Consider the following 20,989-nt stretch of genomic DNA (forward strand, 5'->3'; position numbering starts at 1 on the left):
TTTATTTATTTATTTATTTGACAGACAGAGAACACAAGTAGACAGAGGCAGGCAGATAGTGAGGAAGGGAAGCAGGCCTCCTGCTGAGCAGAGAGCCTGATATGGGACTCGATCTCAGGACCCTGAGATCATTACCTGAGCTGAAGGCAGTGGCTTAACCCACTGAGCCACCCAGGTGCCCAACCTAGTAGGTTTAGAGGGAACATACATCAATATAAAACAGGAATTCTTGACAAAAACCAAAAACAAAAACAAAAAAAATGAAGCTGAGTTGACATTTTAATGGGGAACAATTGAGAATTGTTCTCCTAAGGTCAGGAACAAAATGAACATGTCCCCTCTCACCACTTTTTTTTTTTTTTAATCTAACACATTACTGGATTTCCTAGCCACAGAATTCACACAACAATAAGAAATAAAACAAATCTAAATCAGGCAGAAAAAGTAAAACTTTCACAATTTGCAGATGTAATGGTATTATGAATACCACTTCACAGCAGTCAGAGTGGCAAAAATTAACCAATCAGGAAATGACAGATGTTGGCAGGATGCAGAGAAAGGGGAGCTCTCCTGCTCTGTTAGTGGGAATGTAAGCTGTGCAGCAACTCTGGAAAACAGTATGGAGGTTTTCCAAAGTTGAAAATAGAGCTACCCTATGACCCAGCAATTGCACTACTGGGTATTTACCTTAAAGATACAAATGTGGTGATCTAAAGAGGTATGTGCATCTGAATGTTTATAGCAGCAATGCCCACAATAGCCAAACTATGGAAATAACCTATATATGCAACAACAGATAAATGGGTAAAAAAAGATGTGGGGTGTGTGTGTGTGTGTGTGTGTGTGTGTGTGTGCATGTGTTTGTGTGTGAGAGATGAAGTACTACGCATCTATCAAAAACTGAAATTTTGCCATTTACAATGATGTGGATGGAATGAGAAGATTTTATTCTAAGTAAAATAAGTCAATCAGAGGAAGATAATTTTATGGTCTCACTTATTTGAGGAACTTGTGAAGCAAAACAGAAGATCACAAGGGAAAGGAGGGAAAAATGAAACAAGATGAAACCAGAGAGGCAGACAAACCATAAGAGACTCTTAATCTCAGGAAACAAAGTGAAGATTGCTAGAGGGATAGGGGGTGGGAAGGATGGGGTGAATGGGCGATGGAAATTGGAGAGGATATGTGCTATACTGAGTGCTATGAATTGTGTAAGACTAATGAATCACAGACCTGTACCCCTGAAAAAATAATACATCATATTAATAAACGAAAAACCCTGCAAGACCACCCCAAAACTGCTAGAACTGATAAACAAATTCAGTAAGTGTCAGCATACAAAATCAATGTACCAAAAAAAAAAAAATGTGTTGTAGGGCGCCTGGTTGGCTCAGTGGGTTAAGCCGCAGCCTTCGACTCAGGTCATGATCTTGGGGTTCTGGGATCGATTCCCGCATCAGGCTCTCTGCTCAGCAGGGAGACTGCTTCCCTCTCTCTCTCTCTCTCTCTCTCTGCCTACTTGTGATCTCTCTCTCTGTCAAATAAATAAATAAATAAAATCTTTAAAAAATGTGTTGTATATCTATAAACCAACAATAAAGCAGCAGAAAGAGAAATTAAGAAAACAATCCCAAACCTATTTGCATTTGCAACAAAAATAATAACAGATTAGGGGTGCCTGGGTGGCCCAGTGGTTTAAGTGCATATATTTGGCTCAAGTAATGATCCAAGGTTCCTGTTTAGGTTGAGTCTGCTTCTCCTTCCTCTTCTGGGCCCCCTCCCCACAACCATTCTCTCTTTTTCTCTCTCTGTCTCAAATAAATAAATAAATAAAATATTTAAAAATAATAAAACAAACAATAAAAAATAAGTTGTTATGCTTGGTATAAAATGGATAATTATGCAATTGAGGAAAATGGCACAAAAGGGTTAATTATGCAATTGAGGAAAATGGCATAATTGATGCTGCTTAAAGGGGAGGAAAGCCATCTCTGCAAGGATATGCTTTACTCAAGGAATGCATATATGGGAATTTATAATGCTGCTTCTTAGTACAGGTTTTATCATTACATGCCTCAGATTGTAAAGAGATGCAAGAAAATTAAAGGAATTATACAGGATTCAGAGGAGATAAACTTCCAAGTTTTAATTGTGGTTCCTGGGGCACCTGAGTGGCTCAGGCATTAAGCATCTTCCTTTGGCTCAGGTCATGATCCCAGGGTCTTGGAATTAAGCCCATCATTGGGCTTCCTGCTTAGCGGGAATCCTATTTCTCCCTCTCCCACTCCCCCAATTGTGTTCTCTCTTACTGGGTCTCTCTGTATCAAATAAATAAAAATTTAAAAAAAATCTTTAAAAAAATAATTGTGGCCCATAACGAAGCTGGGATTCAAAATGTGGCAGAAAAAAACTACACAACACTGTGTTCTTCAGTCTCAGTTAACTGTATTTGTATAGAAATGAAATGGTGCTCATTGGTTTCACCTGTAGTTGAGAATTTGAAGAGAATAATGAGAGGCTGCAAGCAGCAAGACAGTTTATTAAAAAAAAGTAAGGTGTGAATAAATACTCATACTGCCTTTAGAGAAAGTAGTGTGCATGAGCTGCTGTGAGGAAGGGGCCTAAAAATTCATGCCACAGGCATGAGGCTTCAGGTGACTTTCCACCATATTGCATAGATATTTTGCAGGACTGGAAAGAGACCAAAGAAAGGGTAATCATCCCAAGGAAGAATTGTCTGTGGCCAAATTATATCCGTACAGGAAGAAAACAAATTTAAATGAGATCTGTATCCATGGATATGAACTTCAGATTGGGAGGAAGTTTACCCATTGAATATAAATATTTCCATTGTGTTAGAGTACATAAATAGCATGCCTGATAAAACAATCATCATAGATGCAAATTCAAATATGGGTTATATTAATAGTATAAACAAAGCAACATAACTGGCACAATTTAATCATTATTCACAAAATTTGCATTTTGGGGAAACTATCTCTTGAAAAGAAGAAATCATTATTTATTGAAAAAAGTTTAGAGCATTCCTCAAGAAATTAAAAATATAACTTTGCTATGACCCTGCAGTTACACTACTGGGTATTTACCCCAATGATACAGATGTCATGAAAAGAAGGGCCATCTGTACCCCAATGTTTATAGCAGCAATGGCCTTGGTCACCAAACTGTGGAAAGAACCAAGATGCCCTCCAATGGACGAATGTATAAGGAAAATGTGGTCCATATACACTATGGAGTATTATGCCTCCATCAGAAAGGATGAATACCCAACTTTTATAGCAACATGGACGGGACTGGAAGAGATCATGCTGAGTGAAATAAGTCAAGCAGAGAGAGTCAATTATCATATGGTTTCACTTATTTATGGAGCATAATAAATATCATGGAGGACAAGGGGAGTTAGAGAGGAGAAGGGAGTTGGGGTAAATTGGAAGGGGAGGTGAATCATGAGAGACTATGGACTCTGAAAAACAATCTGAGGGGTTTGAAGTGGCTGGGGGGCGGGAGGTTGCGGTACCAGGTGGTGGGTATTATAGAGGGCACAGATTGCATGGAGCACTAGGTGTGGTGAAAAAAATAATGAATACTGATTTTCTGAAAATAACTAAATTAATTTAATAAAAAAATTTTAGAGCATTGCACACAACACACCTATGTGAATATATAAGCAATATAAAAAACACAACATGCAATTGGCAAGGGAAAGGAATTTACATGGTACTTTATTACACACACACACACGCTTGTGGGTGAGGTACTTAACATTTCTGATCTTCACAATTTAATATTTTCCTTTTCTAAAGTTTTTTGGGAAGATAGAAATAAGAAATCTAACACTCATCAAGGAATTCATCCTTCTTGGACTTTCTGGATCAGCAGAGCAGCAATATTTCTTATCTGTGCTATTTCTCTGTATGTATTTAATGACTATATCAGGAAATATGCTCATTATTTTGGTTGTTGGCTTTGACTCTCACCTCCACTCACCCATGTATTTCTTCCTTAGTAACTTGGCCTTTGTTGACATCTGTTTTTCCTCCACTACTATCCCCCAAGTGATAGTGAACCTCTTGACTAATACATAGACTATTCATTTTGTGGGGTGTCTCAAGCCAGCTTTTCTTCTTCATTTCTTTTGTGAATATGGACAACCTTCTTCTGTGTGTAATGGCATATGATATACATGTGGCAATTTGCCATCCTTTACATTATATTGCCATTATGAATCCTCTCCTTTGTGTCTGGCTAGTGGCTGGGCTCTGGCTTGTCACCTGTCTCCATGCCCTTTTCCACACTGTCTTAATGGTTCAGCTGTCCTTCTGTGCTTCCTATATCATCCACCATTCCTTCTGTGATCTCAATCCTCTCCTGAAGCTCTCTTGCTCTGATATATCCCTCAATGTGATGGTTATTTTTACAGAAGGAGGTCTACTTGCTCTCATTCCTCTTATCTCCATCCTCATATCTTATGGACTGATCTTCTCCACCATCCTGAAGATCACATCTACTCAGGGGAAACAGAGAGCTTTCTCCACCTGTAGTTGCCACTTGTCAGTGGTGTTGTTGTTTTATGGCACAGCAAGGGCTGTCCATTTCAGCCCCTCCTCTTCCCTTATCCCTAAAAGTGACACCCTATTAGCCCTTATGTATTAATTGGTGACTCCAATACTGAATCCTTTCATCTACAGTTTAAGGAACAGCAATATGAAGAAAGCACTTCAGAAAATGCTTTGAAAAAGTGCACACTTTCAACAGTAATGATGAATGTCCAATGGTTGAACTAAATATTATGAATATTTTCATTAAAAATGCATTCCCAGGTGATCATCATAATAGTAAAAGCTAGGAACTTAATAAATATTTCTTTTACACTGGAAATGGTGATAAACACTTTATATGAATTATCACGTTTAATTATTAGAGTAATATATTAGATAGGATCATAAACAATTTTTTCAGTTAAGGAAAGTGAATCTTAGGGAAGTATTTTTGTTTCCAAAAAAGTTTAGTATTTTTTTGTTCTAGCTCTGTGAAAATTGGCATTTTGATAGGGATTGCATTAAATATGTAAATTGCTTTGGATAGTATAGTCATTTTAACAGTCTTTGCTTTTGCCATCCATGAGCATGGAATGTATTTCCATTTATTTGTTTCAGCTTCAATTTCATCAGTGTTTTATAGTTTTCAGAGTACAGATGTTTCACATCTGGTTAGATTTATTCATAGATATTTTATTAATTTGGGTACAATTGTAAATGAGATTTATTCCTTAATTTCTCTCTCTGCTGCTTCATCATTGGTGTATATAAATACAACAGATTTTTCTACACTGATTTTACATCCTGTGATTCTACTGATTTTGCTCATCAGTTGTAGCCATTGTTTGATGGAATTTTTCACCAACTACTTTTGGAATATATATAAAATTTAATTTGCCAATAGTGAAAATTTTGCTTCTTCCTGCATGCCTTTATATCTTTTTGTTTTCTAATTGTTGTGGCTAGGACTTCCAGTATTATGCTAAATAATGGAGTTAAGAGTGGATATCTGCATATTTTTCTTAACTATACAGGAAAATCTCTCAGTTTTCTCCATTGCAAAAGATATTAGCTGTAGCTTTTGAAAGATGGTTTCTATTAATTATGCCAAGTCATGTTCTCTATAAATCTTCTTTGTTGAGGGTTTTTATTAATAATAGATGTACTTTGTCAAAAATTTTTTCTACATCTACTTAAATAATGAGGGGTGCCTGAATGACTCAGTTGGCTATGCATCCTACTTTAGCTCAGGCCACAATTTCAGAGTCCTGGGATCTAGCTCAGAATCAGGTTTTCTACATAGCAGAGAGACTGCTTGTCCCTCTCCCTGCTGTGTTCTCTCAGTATCCTCTCGAGTAAATAAATATAATATTTAATATTAAAAATAAATAATCATAGCATATATATATAATATATAATATATAATATATAATATAGCATATATATATTTCTACTGTTGTCAGAGATTCTTTACTTACAAACTGTTGCAACATGTTTGCATATATATATGTATATGTATATGTGTATATTATATATATATGTATTATGTATGTATATTACATATGTATATGTATATACATATATATATGTAAACATGTTGCAACAGTTTGTAAGTAAAGAATTTCTGACAACAGTAGAAATATATTTTGATCAAAATTGTCAGTCTCTGTGCTAAATTTCCCAAATACTATAGATTAAGATAAATTGCTCTGGACTTCATGTTTTTGAGCTCATATTTAAATAGTAAGGGACACAAATGCTAGCTTCACAGTAAAGTGGAATGGCTAGGCTTTCACATTAGTTTATAATGCAAAGAAAATAATGCACATTTCATAAAAAATAAATAAGTAAAAATTGGAGATGTGACTTGTAACCTTCAGTTTTGCCTAATAAAAATTAGTAGGTGTTTCATATTTGTGTTTTGATGATTACAGCTTTGTGATATAGCTTGAAGTCAGGCATTGTGATGCCACCAGTTTTGGCTTACTTTTTTAACATTCCTCTCACTATTTGGATCTTTTCTTGTTCCATACTGTCTTTGGATTATTTGTGCTGCCATATCTGTGAAAAATGTCTATGGTACTTTGATATGGAGTGCCCTGAATGTGCAGATTTCTCTGGGTAGCATAAACATTTTTTAAATTGTATTTATTTGACAGACAGAGAGCACAAGTAGGCAGAGAGTCAGGCAGAGAGCGGGGGAAGTAGGCTCCCTGCTGAGCAGATAAACCGATATGGGATGCAATCCCAGGACCCTGGGATCATGACCTGAGCCAAAGGCAGATGCTCAACCCATCAAGCCACCCAGGCACCCCTAGCATGAACATTTTAACAGTATTTATTCTTCCAGTACATGAGCATGGGATATTTTTTTCATTTCTTTGTGTCTTCCTCAAATTTGTTCATATGTGTTCTCCAGTTTTTAGAGTACAGATCCTTTACCTCTTTGGTTATGTTTATTCCTATGTATCTTATGAATTTTGATTCATTTGTAAGTGGGATTGAATCCTTAATTTCTCTTTCTTCTCTCTCATTATATGTGTATAGAAATGCGACTGATTTCTGTGCATTGATTTTATATTCTGCCATGTTGCTCATTTCCTGTATGAGTTATATTAATTTTGGGTTTTACACATAAAGTATTATGCCATCTGTGATGAATGAAGGTTTAATTTCTTCTTTGCCAGTAGGAATGCATTTTATTTTATTTCATCTGACTGCTGAGGCTAGGACTTCTAATCCCATGTTGAACAGCAGTGTAAGCGTATGTATCTCTATCATATTCCTGACCTTAAGGGAAAATCTCTCAGTTTTTCCCCATTAAGAATGACATCCTGGGGCACCTGGGTGGCTCAGTGGGTTAGGGCCTCTGCCTTCAGCTCAGGTCATGATCTCCAGGTCCTGGGATAGAGCCCCCCATTGGGCTCTCTGCTCAGTGGGGAGCCTGCTTCCTCCTCTCTCTCAGCCTGCCTCTCTGCCTACCTGTGATCTATTTCAAATAAATAAATAAAATCTTTTTAAAAACTATATCCTTTGTGGTTTTTCACTGCTGGCTTTTGTTATGCTGAGGTATTTCCTCTCTATCCCTACACTGTGGAGAGTTTTAGTCAAGAAAGTATGCTATATTTTGTCAAATGCTTTTTCTGCATCAATTAAGAGGATAATATGTTTCTTGTCCTTTTTTGTATTAATGTGATGAGGATGTTGAACCACCCTTTCAGCTCAGGAATAAATCCCAACTTATTTTTGTGAATGATCTTTTTAATGTTTTATTAGATCCTATTGACTAATATCTTGAGAATTTTTGCATCCATATTCTAACTGCTAAGTAAACAAGGGAGAAAAAAAAATCAGTGATATAGAGGACAAAATGATGGAAAGTATGGAAGCTGAGAGAAAGAGGAAAAAAAAAGAAACATCTACTGTATCATTTTGAGGAGAGGCTTCGAGGAAAAAAAGTGTTATCATAAAGCACAATAATATTTGAATAATAGAGGTTCTGTAAGATAAAGAAAGACAGCCTGGCAGAAGATTTATTTGAATAAATTAGAGCTGAGTGCTTACATAATCTGTTAAAGGAAACAAGCATTGAATTGCAAAAGGTAAAGAGAATCCCCTTCAACATCAATAAAAATAGATTAACAAACATGCAATTGTGAAGCTTGCAAATTTCAGAAATAAAAAGAAAACCCTGAAAGCTGTTTGAGACAAGTGGTCCTTAACCTACAGATGTAGAAAAACTATTCTGGCAGCATATCGATCCACAGAGAACTGAAAGACAGAAAGACCTGACATGACGCATTGAGGGTATAATTAATTAGAAAAAACATGCAGCCAAGAAAACTTTATCCAGGAATACTTTCATTCAGAATAGAAGGAGAGATAAAGAGCTTCCAGGACAAATAGAATCTAAAATAATCTCTGATCACTAAATCAGCCCTATATGAAATATTGCAAGGGATCCTGCAAACCAATAGTGTCCAAACAGAACATATAGAAGTAAGAAACAGACACCACTACAGAAAGAGTGACTTTACAGTGTTATGAAATTCATTGTTTATGTATCACATCCAGTGTTCTATGCAATAGAACAAAAATGGGGGATGTTGGGGTCAATTCCACCTTAAAACATGTTAACCCCCTAGGTCCTTCCTGGGCCTACTTAGCCATAGTGACTCCATGTTGCCTAGGTAGACATTTTGTTGTTTAATAAATGCCTCAACAGTTATTGATATCAGTTCCAGGTAACTGTTACTAAAACACACATCTAAAACAAGGCCATTTTGTTTATATAGGTTCCAGGTAACTATTACTAAAACGCATACCTCAAACAAGGCCATTTTGTTGTTTAATAAATGCCTCAACAGTTACTAGTATCGGCTCCAGGTAACCGTTACTAAAACACTCAGGTAGGAGACATCCAATCAGCCAAAGCCACATATGCAGATGTCTGTGATTGTGCCCTATAAAAACTAGCTTGTAAGACCAAGGGGCGTCGCTCTCTTTGGAGGCGGCCCTGGCCAGTCAGTCTGACTTCTAATGCTTGGCATAGAATAAAGCTTTACATAACTTTTACTTTGTCTCAGCCTCATTTCCCTGGCCGGTTGGTCTAACTTCTAATGCTTGGCATTGAATAAGGCTTTGCGTAACTTTGTCTCAGTCTCGTTCCTTTGATAATGGACCCAACATATGGGGGCTTGTCCAGGATCAAAGGACAAGAATTTCTGGGAAAAGCCTCTGGAGGTAAGATCTTCATATTCTGTGAGATCTGGTCTGTCTGGTTGTGGAGCTCCAGGGTATGGCCCACTGGGGAGAAGCTGGATGCAGTCATGCTCTCCAGGGCTGGAGTGGATGTGGGGACGCCCCATCCCTCTTCTGGTAGATCATCTGGGTGTCTGAGCCCCCCAGACGGTCATCTGGGTCTGTAGGGCCTGGGTAACCCCCGTCTGTAGGGGGCCGGGAAAACCCCCACCAGTGGGTGAGGGCCGCTGGGTCTGTGTCTTTGTCTTATCTTTTTGTTGTCTATTTTGTTACTCATTTCTAGGGGACTGAGAAAATCCCCACTGGCGAATGTTTGTAGGGGACTGAGAAAACCCCCACCAGAGGCAGGTTCTGGGTAAGGGCTGCTGGGTCTGTGGTTGTCTGTGTCTTGTCTTTTTGTTGTGTGTTGTGTTGTTTGTTGTGTTTGAAAAAAATGGGACAATCAGAGAGTAAGGGGACTCTATGTTTCATCTCTCCATTCCTCCTAAAAGATGTGGGACTTCTCCCTTGCTCATTTCTTATATTAATGGTAATAACTGGAGCCAACTGTGGTTGGTCTAACTCGAGACAGAGACTTTAAGGAATATTCCCAAGCAGCTGCCTAAACTTCCTTTGTTTAGTGGACGTTCTTTGCCTTCTCTGGCCCAACCTGGACTGCCTAGCCCCTCCCCCTTGCTGGCAGGGCCTTCTGGCAGCACTTTGTTCTGTCTCCTCTTTCTGTTTCTGCATCATCATGGGTTCAGCCTGCATAACTGGCTTCTAGACCATCCTTGGTGCTTCCTGCACCATGGCTCTTTCTCTCTTCCCTGTCAAGAAACAAAAAGAGCACCCCTGGACCTAGCACCTCCCACTCCAGATCTTCCCAGACGTGTCTCAGGTAAACATTAAAAGTGGAGTGGGTTCAGGTGAAACATAAATCAGAATTTAAACTAAATTAAGTTTGTTGTTTTAATTAAGATAGACATGTCTTTAAAGTTATAGCAGTCAATGTGAAACTTCAATCAAAGTTTACTGAAGGTCAAATAAGCTCATGTTATTTGTTAAAATCTGTTAGCAAAGAAATAACTAAACTGATGATTAATTGTCTGTCTCAAAATTTTAGTGGGTAATTATTAAAATAGCTTTCAAAGTCTTTGGTAACCTGAAACACTGAAGGTTTACTTGGATGGCAAATGGAATTAAATTTGTTGGATATCTAGGTCTTCACCAAATGGGATAAAATACTAAATCATTAATTACTGAAACCAAGTTCGTGCTTTTAACTTCTTACTGCAAAAAAACTAAAAACACTTAAATTTGTTGGTAAACATGTTTTGTGCTTAACTGATTCATAAATTTGCCATCTATAGAATTATGTTGTAACTGTTCACAATTGGTTAATACTTAGTCATCACTGGAGACTAAAGTGTTTCTAAAAATAAAAAAAAAATACTTACTGTAACTAAGACTGAATAAAGAAAAACAGCTCTATCTGTAAAAAGTAGGAGGTACATTAAAAAAATACATTTTGTTAAAGATAAAAGGTAAAAAAAAAAATAAAGGTATTTTTTCCTAAATGAGATAATTATTTTTAAAAAATGGCTTGGGACAAAACCTAGATGCAAAAATTAGTAAAAGTTTTATGAAAAAAATATTCAAAAAAAATTTTAGGTATGGTCAGGACAGACTAAAATTAAAATGAATTTTAAATATAGTACATCAGAATAATAAATCACATGAAATGACTCCATGTATTCTAGACTACCAAAAGAAAAATGCTGTTAAGGTTTTTATTAAAAGTTTTAATGTTTTCTAAAGAAAACTAGAGGAAAGGCAGTTGACTGATAACTGATAATAAGTTGAGAAAACTTGTACACACACAAAAAAGAGGGCCTAAGAGAGTAAGTAGTTTTGCCTTAAAATAAAAATATCTGGTTGAACCAGAACTTGAAAGAAAATAATAAAAACTAAACTTGAGATTATGTAGTAAGTTGTAAAAGTCTTGGGGAAAGTGACCTTTATTTGCCTTGGTTTATAGTTTTGAAAAAGAACAATGAAATATGTTGGAAATTTAATATGTTGGAAATTTAACCATATTAGATCAGTTTTGATTAATTTAATATGTTGGAAATTTAACCATATTAGATCAGTTTTGATTAATGTATTCACAAGAAAAAAAAAAAAACTAATAAATATTTTTCTGAAAAAAAAAGACTAAAGCCCTGTGTCATGGGAAATCTATATTGATGATCCACTCAAGTAAATGTTGACTATCATGTAAACTAAAAATACACTGGTATAAAAAATTCTGCTTTCTCTCTGTTCAAAAATATAGAGTTTTCTTGGATTAACTGATCTTCTGTTAAGGAGACAATATATATGGTTTTCTCTTTGCCTGCCCAGAGAAAACAGTTTCTGTATTTTGTTTTATCCATAATCCTATTTAAGCATGTGCTTTAAAACTTAAATTTCAGCAACTGTCAGCAAGATTTAAATTGCAAATGAGATCTCTTTGACTCATAAGGCTTTTCCTTGGTATGCTAATTACTCAAAAAGTACTGCTAAACCAATGATAAAACTTGGGTTACATATGGGTAAATGCCATAACTATTATAGAAATTCTACGCATTTCCTAAAGTTTTAACCTTTTGATAAGGTCATCACTTGATATTGTAATTATTGAAATGTTATGCGTCACAGAAGTAACTTGATTTTCTTGCCAGTTAAACTGTAAAACCATAACTATTCTGAATTTTTGTCATTTATAATTATTTTAATTCTCATAAAATAAATCCTGCCTTAAAGAAAATTTATATGGGAGACTTCCAGGACAAATACAGGTCTTTGATATGTTGAAATCCTAAAACTGAAATAGATAAAAATTTCCAGAACTAACTAAAACTACATTCAAACTAAACCGGTATTAGTAACATGGGACCTCAATCCCTGGCGAATGAAGAACTGCTGCCCAAAGGAGCCCCCTGACTGGAACCCAAACACTGATAAAGGTAGGGAGAGTCTGTTTCTATCGCCAGGCTCTGCTGGGAGGACTCCATGCGACTGCAAGGAGACCCATAAATTTATCTAAAATTAGTGTGGTGACTCAAGATAAGGATGAGTCTCCAGGGGTTTTTCTAGAAAGGCTTATGGAAGCCTATAAAATATATAGCCTGATCGACCCTGAGGTGCCCCCAAATCAGAGGGCAATATCTTGCCTTTGCCAGTCAGTCAGCCCCAGATATAAGGATGAAACTTCAAAAAATTGAATAATTTAAGGGGAAGAATTTAACTGAGTTAGTGGGAATAGCAGAAAAGGTGTTTAACAACAGAGATACACAAGAAGATGAAAAACAGACTAAAAAATAGTTAAAGTTTTGGTATTACATGAGATGGGGAGAAAACAAAGGAAAAGAGGTCAATGGAAAGGAAAAAAGGTTAAAAAATGGTTAATGGAAAGAAAAGCCTAAGTATAGGAAAAAAAAAAGAAAAAAAAAACTGATGAGAAGTCTTAGCTTCAGATCAGTGTACTTACTGCAAGGAAAGAGGACCCTGGGCCAAGGAGTGCCCCAAAAAGAAGACGGCAATGCTGGCCACCAGAGACTGAAGGGACCATGGTTCAGAGCCCCTCCCCAAACCTTGGGTAAAATTTGAGGTGGAGGAGAAATAAATTGATTTTTTGATGGGCATGGGAGCTCAATTTTCATCATTACTAGAGCCTATGAGAAAATGATCTGAAGAGGAAGTCTGGGTACAAGGGAAAAATGGCAGAAAAGACATAAACAACAGAAAGAACCTTAAATTTGGCTTACAGCTATTCACATCAGTACTCCCTTCCCTGGGAAGCAAAGGAAGAGATCTCCATAGAACACACCTTTGCTTCCCGTCAAAAGGCCGAAATTGGGGAGTACTGACCCGTTCAGGACTTGCGGGAAGTTAACAAATGGATTGAAGATATCCACCCGATGGTGCCTAACCCCTATATCCTACTCTCCCTCCTGAGCCCCCAAAGAACCATTTATACCATCTTAGATCTCAAGAATACAAGAGAGTCTCAGCCCCTCTTTGCTTTTGAGTGGTCCAACTCACAGAAAGTGTTCCAAGACCAGCTCACCTGGACAAGAACAAATGCCTGAATGATGAGGTATCAGGCCCTCTTCCTCAACAAGCCAAAATTGACTTTCCAGTCCCCGGTGGTGCTAAATCCATCCCTGTTGCTGTCAGAGATGTTAATTGACCACAGCACTTGCAATTGGTCGCTGAGGATTATAAGTCATGCTTGCAGGGGACAAGCCACTTATTTAGGCTTTGATCTCCAAGAAGGAGTGCGTTCACTGTCAGAGTCCAGGAAACAGGTAACAAACACATACCCCAACCCTACCCACACATCTGAGGGGCGGTCCTAACCCAGGTCACAGGAATAAGGCCAAATCTCAGAGACACTCCCTTCCCGGATGGTGGGGAGATGTAGATGACTCTGTTCACAGACGGGGGTAGCTACATGGTGGATGAAAAGAGGTATTCGGGGGCTGCAATGGTTTCTCCTGAGCAGGAACTCTAAAAAGCAACCCTATCACACATCTCTAGGAACAACAGGTATGTCTTTGCTACTCTCTATATTCATGGGGCTATTTATAAAGAAAGGGACCTATTAACAGAAAAATAAATTAAAAACAAAGAAAATATACTGGCTCTCCTCCGGACGATTTGGGACCCGAAAGAGGTGGCCATTATGCATTGCCTAGGACACCAAAAGGGACTGATCTGGTTTCAAAAGGAAACTAATTAGCAGATCAAACAGCAAAGCAAGCAGCCAGAAAAATGACTCAAAAATTGGTTACATTCCTGGCTCCAGCCCTACGAGAAAAAACAGATTATTCAGAGGAAGATTTAAAATATTTACGAAAATGGACTAAATTAAACTATAAAGGGGATTGAGCTAAGACCAGGACAAAAAAAGTTAATTCTTCCTCAAAGAAAAAAAAAAAAAAAAGTAAACCAAATACATCAGGGTACTCATTTAGGGACACAGAAACTTAAAAAACTCATTGGCAATCAATTTCAGGTATCTAAATTAGGGCATATGGCTCAAGATATAGTTAATAAGAGTTTCATGCTCTACCGACTGAGCTAGCTGGGCAGTTAAGATATAGTTAATAGATGTGCTCAATGTCAGGCAGTAAAAGTGGAAAAACTAGGATAGAAAAAGAAAAAGAGAAAGAGATAAAAAAAAACCTCTAAAATGAAATAATATGTTAGTTTTTGTAAATACCTCTTTAGACTGAGTAAAATCTTTTTCTGCCAAGCATGGAATGGCAGAAATAGTAGCCAAATACTACTAAAAATTCATTCCTAGGTTTGGGTTGCCTCTTGCCATTGGGTCAGACAACAGCCCAGCATTTGTGAGTTCAGTCTCACGGGCATTGGCCAAGGCCGTGGGTGCTGATTGAAAACTGCACTGTGCCTACTGGCCCCAGAGTTCCAGACACGTAGAGAGAATGAGTCAGACTCTTAAAGAAACCTTGACAGAGTTAATTCTGAAAACTGACAGTGGATGGATGGATCTCCTTCCCTTCGCTCTCCTTAGGGTGAGATGTACACCCTACTTAAGCAAGGTTACCCTATTTGAAATAATGTTTGGGAGACACCCTCCACTCTACTCATGGCTACAAAAGGTTTCCATGACAAAAATGACTGATCAGTCTGTATTTCAGTCACTGCAGGCACTACAGTCTGTCTTAAAAAGAGCCCACGCAGGGATCTGAACTGCCTACACTGAGATGAAAATGGAGGTAAAACCACATCCTTACCAACCCAAAGTCTTGGTTTGGATATGCCGCCACCGAGTGAAAAACTTGAAGTCTCTTTGGAAGGGACCATTTACTGTCATCCTATAGAGGACCCGAGGGATTCCAACATCTTACTGCAGGAATAAAACGGACAAAACCTGTGGTTCCCATCCTAATTCCAGCACCAACTGATTCTTTAGAAAAAGTCAAAGAATTGACTAATCTCCAAAGAAAAGGGGGGGGATGTTGGGGCCAATTCCACCTTAAAACATGTTAACCCCTATAAAAACTAGCTTGTAAGACCAAGGGGCGTCGTTCTCTTCAGAGGTGTCCCTGGCCAGTCAGTCTAATTTCTAATACTTGGCATAGAAAAAAGCTTTACATAACTTTTACTTTGTCTCAGCCTCATTTCCCTGGCCAGTCAGTCTAACTTCTAATGCCTGGCATAGAATAAGGCTTTGCATAACTTTGTCTCAGTCTTGTTCCTTTGATAGCAGACCCAACAATACATACACTGAAAAGAAATAAAATAAAATAAAATAAAATGAAAAAAAGAAGTAAAAAAAAATCATAAAAAAGAAAGAAAGAAACAGTACTTTACAGGGTAAACAATGGCATTAATTTCACTTGTTTAATCATTATTGTGAATGTAAATGGGCTAATGCTCCAATCAAAAGATCCAAGGTATCACACTTGATTTAAAAAAAAGAACCAATGATATGCTGCAAGAAATTTATTTCAGACCCAAAAGCACCTCCAGATTGAAAGTGATGGGGTGAAGAACCATTCATTGTGCTAATGGACATTCAAGTGTTGTTGAGATAGCAATCTTTATAACAGAGAAATTATATTTTAGAACAAATACTGTAATAAGATATGAAGAGCAATGCTATATCATATTTAAAAGTTCTTTCCAATGAAGAGCTCTAACAATTGTAAATATTTATGCCCCTACCTTGGGAGCATTCAATTATATAAGCCAATTAATAACAAAATTAGAGCAAAACATTAATAATAATACAAGAGTAGTAGGAGACTTTAATACTCCACTCACAGAAATAGACTGATCATCTAAGGAGAAGATCATCAAGGAAATGAAGAATATGAATGATACACTGGGTCAGATGGACTTCATAGCTATATACAGGGCATTCGGTGTTAATGCAACAGAAAACATTTTCTTTTCAAGTACACACGGAACATTCTAGAAAATAGATCACATATTGGATTACAAATCAGGTCTCAACTGGATACAAAATTCTGGGATTATTCCCTGTCTATTTTCAGACCACAATGCTTTGGAACTTGAACTCATTCACAAGAGGAAATTCGGAAGGAACTCAAATACTTTGAATGTTAAAGCATCCTACTAGGGGCCCCTGGGCAGTTCGATGGGTTAAGTCTCTACCTTTGGCTTAGGTCATGATCTCAGGTTCCTGGGATCAAGCCCAACACTGGGCTATCTTCTCAGCGGGGAGCCTGCTTCCCCTCCACCCCACCTACTTGTGATCTCTCTCTGTCTAATAAATAAATACAATCTTAAAAAAAAAATAAAGCATCTTACTAAAGACTGAATGGGCCAACCAGGAAATTAAAGAATAATGAGAAAGAAATCATGGAAACAATTGAAAATGAAAACACAATAGTTCAGAACCTTTGGTATCCAGGGCAGCCAGTCCTAAGAGGGAAGTGTATAGCAATACAGGCCTTTTTCAAGAAACAAGAAACAAGAAATGTATCAAATACAGAACCTAGTATTACAACTAAATGAGCTGGTAAAAGAATAGCAAATAAAGCCAAAACCCAATAAAGCAGAATTTCAAACTTGTATCAGTGTACTTTGTTTCAGTCTGAGAGCTGACCATACCTAAAAATCTTCTCTAAAGCTTTCTTTTTTTCTAGAACTTTATTTTCATCCAGATTTTGTCCTAAGTCTTTTCTCTCTAAACAGGCAGTCTTGTTCTAGGGCAAAATTATTTTCATGTCAACCAAAATGTATTATCAGTTATTTTAAATTTATTTTTTTTTATTGTTTCAGAGGTAGAATTTAGTGATTCAACATTTGCATACAATATCCAGTGCTCACTATATCAGGTGCCTTCCTTAATCTTCATCATCCATTTATGCTTTCCTCAACCCACCTCCCTTCTAGCAACCCTCAGTTTGTTTCCTAGAGCTCAGCATTTCTTATGGCTTGCCTCCCTCTCAATTTTTATCATATTTTACTTTTCCTTCCATTCCCATATGTTTATTTGCTTTGTTTCTTAAATTCATCATATGAATGAAATTGTGTGGTATTTGACATTGTCTGACTGACTTATATCGCTTAACATAAAACCTTCTATCCCTTCCTTGACATTGCAAATGGCAATATTTCATTCTTTTCGAAAGTTGAGTAATATTCCATTCCATATAATGCACATCAACATTATATATATTAATATATAATATTTATGTTATATAATAATAATTAGTATGTTTAGTAATAAATTTAATATATACCATAGTATTTAATAATATTTGATATAATGTGTTAATAATATATATCACATATATCTAGATAGGTGATAGAAAGATACAGATAGATAGGTAGATAGAACTTTGTCAGTTTTAACTTTTTCATACACTCCCTCATACAGTGTTGCTTTCTTTAAAATTTTCATCTGGTTTTATTAAATTCAGCATAATTTTAAATTAAGAAGCTCAGTCTCCAGTGAAAATGTAGTATATAAATTGTGAACTATCTATCACACCAGGATTCTTTAGATGACAGATTTATAAATACATTTAATAATTTTTAGGAACATACATTTCCTATAGTGAAATCTTTCAATAAATCACAAAGCATGTTTTCCAAGACCAAGTATGTTTTGCTTATTTGCAGTATGAATCAAAAGCAGATAAACCTTATGCTTAGTAAATAACATTTCAGTATTTTATCTTATTTGGAAAATATTTATACATTCAATGAATTCAATCCAGTCTGTCATTTAACTTAGAAAAAGTTCAAAGTTTTAGGTTACCAAAGATTTTGATAGTTCCCTTAAACCAAGAGAACTTTGTGAGAGAGAAAAAATTAACTATCAATTTAAGTCATCTTTAATGACAAATTACAACAGAAATACGAGTTTATTTGACCTTCAATTAACCTTGGTAGTATAAAAATTTTACATTTATTGTGGATAACTCTAACTACATGTTTGTTTCATAATACCAACAAACTTAAACTAGCTTTAATACCAAATATGTGTATCTGTGTCCATTAATCATCAATCAATTTGTTCCTCACTGTCAATTTTTCTTGGGGCACCTGTAGAGAAATATGAAGTAATTGGTTTAAGTCCAGGGGAGACCCTGGGTTCCCTCATAATAATTTAGAAGTGTTTCATTTTAAATCTCATAAGGAGGAAACCCAATAACTTGAGGTGCTTTTTGCTCCTCAATAGTAAAGAAAGGAGAAGCAGGAGCCAATAGAACCTGAGAAAACCAATGGTGATGTAGGAGTGGTTCTATGAGCCATGCTCCTTGTGGTACAGAAATAGGAGGAGGGAGAGGTGCAGTAAGAGTAGCAGAGGTCCTCACAGGAAATTTGGAGGAAAATTAAATGTTTTTACTAACATTCCTTTATCTATGTCTCCGGTCCCTCCTTCTTACAAGGCAGTTTTTTCTCTGATTGCTTTTTAGCTTTTTGCACCTTCTGTTCAAAATACAATCAAGTGGACTATTTTTGTGAACAAAACGAGTATTTTCCATCTTCCAAGACAAAAGTTCAAGAAGAACACAAAATAAACAGAATTCTGACTAGATGAAGCTGTTAGATTTGGTCTTCCCAAGTTGGAGAAGCTTCATGGATACATATAGGCCAGATGATGCTACAAAAAATATATATATGTATGTATATTTTTTTTCAAAAAGTAAATAAATAAGTAAATAAGTAAATAAATAAGTAAATCATTTCTTAGTCATGATCTTTTGGCTATACTCTTTCCATTTATTTAAAATATGGACTTGTGGGATTGCCTGGGTTAAAGCCTCTGCCTTCAACTCAGGTCAGGATCCCTGGGTCCTGGGAACAAGCCCCACATTGGGATCTCTGCTCAGCAGGGAGCTTGCTTCCTCCTCCTCTCTCTCTGCCTGCCTCTCTGCCTGCTTCTGATCTGTATCTGTCAAATAAATAAATAAAAATTATTGGGGCACCTGAATGGCTCAGTGGATTAAAAGCTCTGCCCTCAGCTCAGGTCATGATCCCAGGGTCCTGGATTGAGTCCTACATCAAGCTCTCTGCTCAGCAGGGAGCCTTCTTCCCTCTCTCTCTCTGCCTGCCTCTCTCCCTACTTGTGATCTGTATTTGTCAAATAAATAAATAAAATCTTTGTCCAAATTCCCTCCAACACATGTTGTTTCCTGTCTTGTTAATTTTGGCCATTCTAACTGGTGTAAGGTCATATTTCAATGTGGTTTTAATTTGAATCTCCCTGAGGGCTAGTGATGATGAACATTTTTTCCTGTGTCTGATTAAAAAATAAAAATAAATAAATAAATAAAGTTTAAAAATAAAATAAAATAAAATATTGTCCTCTGGATTGTTTAGTGGGACAAAGATAGAACTTCACATTAAACACAAATTTAATACAACAAAATAAACATAAACCACATACACCAAAACAAGTATACTTAAATTCAAAATGCAAGGACTATTTTTCATGTCACTTTTAGTGTCTCCCAAAAGCCACAAATGGGAAACTTGTTTTAGTGAACATTCCAATGGACTTACCTGGTCCAAGAGCTCATCACATTCCACAAATGCTCCTTCTTCCTACTGGATCAGAAAAGTGAAACTGGCAGTTGTTGCTAGTCAGAAATCAGCAGGGAGTTTTTCCATGACAAAAACAGTATTGACAGTTGCAAGGTTGGCACCAGCAGTATTCATTCCAAGGCCAGATAACCTCAAGGATCTTATCTACCAAGACCATCAAAATGAAAAGACTGAAGGTGAAGAGTAAGCCCTGGTGTGCTGTAGGGGTGATTTCATTTGTCAAAGGATGAGAGTTCTAACTCTCATGGCACTCTTGCCAATTATGTCACCCAAACCCAAGTTCCACTGTTTGTCTTTCAAAAGGTCAATGCTTAGACGCTAGTTTAGATTGGAAAATAATATGAGATTTATTCAAGGGATTTTCCACCTGAGGAGAAATCAGACACTTGTTCAAAGTTTAATTACACAATTTCTAGCTGGCCCAGACACTTCTAAAGGAGTTTAATCAGATAAGGAATGATAGTGGTATGTTACATTTATTGATAACATTCAGACTTCATGATGTCATGTACACAGGTACTTCAGTGCTTAGAGGTTGTGCAAAAAGTTCTAGTTCTTTTTTTAAAACATTTTATTTATTTATTTGACACACAGAGATCACAAGTAGGCAGAGGCAGGCAGAGAGAGAGGAGGAAGCAGGCTTTCCATGGAGCAGAGAGCCCGATGTGGGGCTTGATCCTAGGACCCTGGGATCATGACCGGAGCTGAAGGCAAAGGCTTCAACCCACTGAACCACCCAGGTGCCCCAAAATGTTCTAGTTCTGTTGTCAAAGCTGGCAGCAAAGTAGGGATACCCTAGGCTCATCTTTATCCCATGAACACAACTAGATAAGTCTCAATCATTCTAAATATCCCAAAAATCAGTCTGAAGACTGACAGAACTCTACAACTAAAGGAAGAGAACCAGACACATTGAAGCAGGTAAGAAGGGTGGAGACATGTTTTAGGGTAGAGCAGCCAAAACACAGCAAGAGACACAAATGACACTTTCTGAGACACATGGCCCTGACCACTACCTGACCTTTTCTTCATAAAGCCATTAGTCTCAAGAGCATAGAATATAATAGGTTTTGCTAATGTGAAGAAGT

At 36.8% G+C, this 20,989-nt stretch overlaps 1 pseudogene; it reads left to right on the top strand.

Moving 5' to 3' along the window:
- LOC132027692 (olfactory receptor 1C1-like) overlaps window positions 1–4,755 on the top strand; it is a 14,875-nt pseudogene extending 10,120 nt beyond the window's left edge.
- Window positions 4,756–20,989: the final 16,234 nt, after the last annotated feature.

This window comes from Mustela nigripes, chromosome 12, assembly GCF_022355385.1.
Source record: "Mustela nigripes isolate SB6536 chromosome 12, MUSNIG.SB6536, whole genome shotgun sequence".
NCBI classification, from domain to species: domain Eukaryota; kingdom Metazoa; phylum Chordata; class Mammalia; order Carnivora; family Mustelidae; genus Mustela; species Mustela nigripes.